Source organism: Mus caroli, chromosome 10 (genome assembly GCF_900094665.2).
Source record: "Mus caroli chromosome 10, CAROLI_EIJ_v1.1, whole genome shotgun sequence".
NCBI lineage: Eukaryota > Metazoa > Chordata > Mammalia > Rodentia > Muridae > Mus > Mus caroli.
Genome location: NC_034579.1, coordinates 40,826,687 through 40,830,655, shown reverse-complemented (window position 1 = coordinate 40,830,655; position 3,969 = coordinate 40,826,687). Strand labels below are relative to the sequence as shown.

Here is a 3,969-nt window from a genome sequence, read left to right as displayed (position 1 = left end):
GGGAGGGGAGGGGAGGGGAGGGGAGGGGAGGGGAGGAGATAACAAACCTAGTATCCCACATAGCCATTATCCAGATTCAACAAATATCAAGGTTTTTCACAGCAAAGTTTTGAAGTTAAAAGCAAAACTGCCTTAGTTAGGATTTTACTGCTGTGAACAGACACCATGATCAATGCAGCTCTTATAAGGGCAACATTTAATTGGGGCTGGCTTATAGGTTCAGAAATTCAGTCCATTATCATCAAGGTAGGAGCATGGCCACATCCAGGCAGGCATGGTGCAGGAGGAGCTGAGAGTTCTACATCTTTATCTGAAGGCTGCTAGGAGAAGACTGGCTTCCAGGCAACTAAGCCCATGCCCACAGTGACACACCTACTCCAACAAGGCCACACCTCCTAATAGTGTCACTCCCTGGGCCAAGCATATTCAAACCATCCCTGAGCTTACTACTTAGCCTGCATTCATCTACAGACAAACACCTTCTGAGGAAGACAGGCCTGCAGAGGAGCCGTGCCGGTGCTCTCTGTGTGTATCAGACTTTATAAACACCTACCTCTCAAACAGCCACAGTCTCTCCATCTAAGAATCTCACAGATCCGGTTCACTTGTCTGGAATGCTCAAGACTACAAGTATTTCAGAGCTGCCTGAGTTCCATCTATGTCTCTGTGACAACAAAATTACCTATGAGAACAACTTAAGAGTTCTCAGAAGTGTTAGACCATTACAGTGGGCGTGGCAGGACAAAGTAGATGGTGTACTGGAGACTAGGATCCAGGGGGAATGCAGGAAGAGTCCACCTAAGACACAGCCACAAGGACACACCACCGGTGACAGTCCTACTAGGCCACTCTCCTACCATTACCACCTCCCAATGATGTCACAAACACCTTCTGAGGAAGGTAAACCCATCCAGGAATGAACATTAGGTCAGAGCTCTCAAGACCCAGGAGAGTTGGCATCACGGGCACATTCAGAGGTTGGCTTTTTCCTGCCCTTCCTTATCCAGCCAACTTGACAAAAACTAGCCCTTCTAAGAACTTGTATTAGAGAGTATCTGCTCTCAGGTCCCAGAGACTCCCCTATAAGCTCAGGAAGTTGCTGGTTCTCTCCTGACAGTATTCCACACCCCTTTTCTTGCTAGTCCTATCCTGGCCAGTCTCAGTGTGACAGCCCCTGGGGGTTATTTCTGTTAAAGAACACAAAGTAACAAGTCACTATAGATCTGTGTGAATTAGCCCTGGATCCTCCTGGCTGGAGGAGGACTCCCTGGGCTGGAGGAGGAGCCCTGGGCTGGAGGAGTACTCCCTGGGCTGGAGGAGGACTCCCTGGGCTGGAGGAGGACCCCTGGGCTGGAGAAGGACTCTCCATGGTTATACTGCCAGTGATTTAACCCACTAAGTTCTAGTTATGTATTTTAGTTAATACCAATAATAACTTTTTCATTAACATATTTTACCCAATTTCTATACTTAGACAAAGGAGGATTTTCCCTCTTTCCTTAAAAAAAAATGTAATTAGTAATTTAACATGTTCCTCTATTCCACAGGTAAATTCGATCAAACCCTGTGTCACTCATAACCCTAGCTGAACAGTATAATTACAAAAAAAAAAAAAATCTCAACAGGTTTGCATATCCATCATAGACATTTTCCAAAGCAGTTTTGAAATCTCCTGCTTTGTTACGCACCGTAGCGAATGCTTCCAGATTCTCCTGGTCAGAAAGAGCAGGCAGAGGGGCTGTAGCTGCCCACGTGAGCCTTGAAGATTGTACTCTGGGATCTTGGCTTCCTGTGACATCTTTATATTCAACAGCACAGAAGGAAACAATTCTCAAGCACAGGCTACACAATGATTCAGCTATTTTGAAAAACTAATTGGATTAATAAGCTTAACTATTGAATGCCTCCTATTTAAACATAAAGTTTTGACAACAGATAATACTTTAGATTTCAATTTGGCTTAGTATCTCAAACTATTGAAGACCACACACAGATTTTTCAGGAAAGAAGAAAATTATTGGAAATTATTATTATTATTATTATTATTTGGAAACTGGAACCAATTAATCCCTTTATTTTTGCAAATGGGGAAACTGAGATCCATTTTTTGTTTGTGTCTATAGTTTTGTTGTTGTTGTTGTTTTCTACCATGAAGGACAAAACCTAATTACTGTACTAGCTCAGAATAAATATTTCGTGCAATAGATTTTAGAATTAAAAAATGAGCAGGGAAACAAAATAGTCACAAAAGGCAACACCAACAGGCACCAATAATACTTTTTCAAGGCTGTCACTAAGTTTAATTGCACTTTGCAAGCGTGCAAATTGAAACAAAAACATCAGGAAGGTGGGTAATTTTGTTATTTTTGATTCAATTTTCTTTTAAAAGTGGGATTCTAAACCTACTTTCTTTAATTTATTAAATGTTTATCCTTGTAGTATTTACTAACAGAATTTTTTTCTTTTTCTTTTTTCTTTTTCACTTTCCCCAGATGTTACCTGGCTAAAACTTCTCCCCCTCCATTCTTGTACTGCATTTTGACACTGTCTTTGATCCTTTCCTACAATACAGACTCTCAAAACTAAACCGCTAAAACCAATCTTGATGATGAGATGACATGTGGGGTTTATAGATGACGTTCTTTCTCTGGCAAGGGGATCTCCAAGTACAGAAAGCAGGTCAGAGTCTAGCTGCCCTTTGACTCCAGCAGCTACCACACCACCCTAACTGCACAGACCCCAGTTGGGGTCTTAGTCTTGGAAAGGAAAGTGTTACAGGGTATGACTCGCCCATGGTGAAACCCACACCTGCCAGGGCCCCAGGATCTGCTTTTCCTCTCGAAATATTTTCCTTGGGGCACCAGGTGCCTAGGGCGCCGCGAAGGTTCTGGAGCGCTGGTCTGGCAGCTTCGTTGGTGGGGAGGACCGCTCGCTCTCCTGCGATCCCCAGCGGGAGCTGCTAGCCACGCGGCGCGCACCGGGCTCCAGGGCGCGCACAGAGGGGACGCGCATCGGGGGTCTGAGCCTTTCCCCGTTCCCGGTCCGGGCAGCCCTGCGAAGTTGCTGGGCTGCCACTCCCGCGCGGCTCTCAGCTTACCTTCCCGGCCTTCACGCCGCTCCCGATAGAGCCCACAGAACTTTCCAGCCGAGTGAGCAGCGGCAGGCGGCTCTGGTGACCCGAAAACCCACGGACCGAACCGCTCTCGCCCCGCTGCCCTCCCGCACCCGCCGGGATCCCGGACGCGTCCTCCCGCGCCCGCTCAAGCAGGGCGCAGCCGATCAGAGCCGCTCCCAGCGGCGGGGACGGGCTCGGGCGCGCGCTCCGAGGCAGGCGGGCAGCCAGCGGGTGCCAGCAGGGTGCGGAACTCGCGAGGCTCTAAGTTGGTAAAGACTCATGGTAACCAGTCTTCGGCCCAGACCCTGGGCTACCCTTGGTGGAGAGTGATGGAGGTGAGCACCAGCACGGAAAGCAACTGTCTGCCTTCTCACCCGGCCACGGACAAGATAAATCACCAGAGAGGTGTGGAATATATATGTGTACTGGGCAGAAAAGGGGCAGTGTTTATTTGTGAGTAAATAGGTTAAAGGGGAAAAAAAGATAAAGGACATAGATCATAAAAGACAAAACACAAATGCCACATAAGCTCAAATAATACCCCCCCTCCCCCAAAAAGGCAATTTAAAGCAAGTGTCACATGCATTTTTGCCTCTATGAGGTTTTTATTTTCTTCAGTAGACCAAACTACGTGGTCACTGTGAATAAATAAGGGCATGACTTTTCCAAGACGTGTTTGAGTAGGTTTTTACTGTAGATACTAGTGGGAGTACAGCCCGAGGCATCTGGAAGAGTCTAGAACAGGGAGAGGGTGTAGAATACTGAATATGAGCCACAGACTGAACCAGGCCATGCAAAGGTGGCACATGGGGTGGGGGTGAGGAAGAGAAGAAGAGAAGACAGAGAAGACATAG

At 46.8% G+C, this 3,969-nt stretch overlaps 1 protein-coding gene across 3 annotated transcripts in view; it reads right to left on the bottom strand.

Annotated features, from left to right (window-relative positions):
• Window positions 1-3,363, bottom strand: part of Popdc3 (popeye domain containing 3) — a 29,364-nt gene extending 26,001 nt beyond the window's left edge. The window contains exon 1 of one of the 3 annotated variants that reach the window (XM_021175052.2): window positions 3,098-3,363. The gene's annotated coding sequence lies outside the window, so the exon portion shown is untranslated. Of the gene's footprint in view, window positions 1-553; window positions 814-3,097 lie in introns of those variants that run through there. The other 2 variants (XM_029482299.1, XM_021175053.2) reach the window with 2 other exon arrangements.
• Window positions 3,364-3,969: the final 606 nt, after the last annotated feature.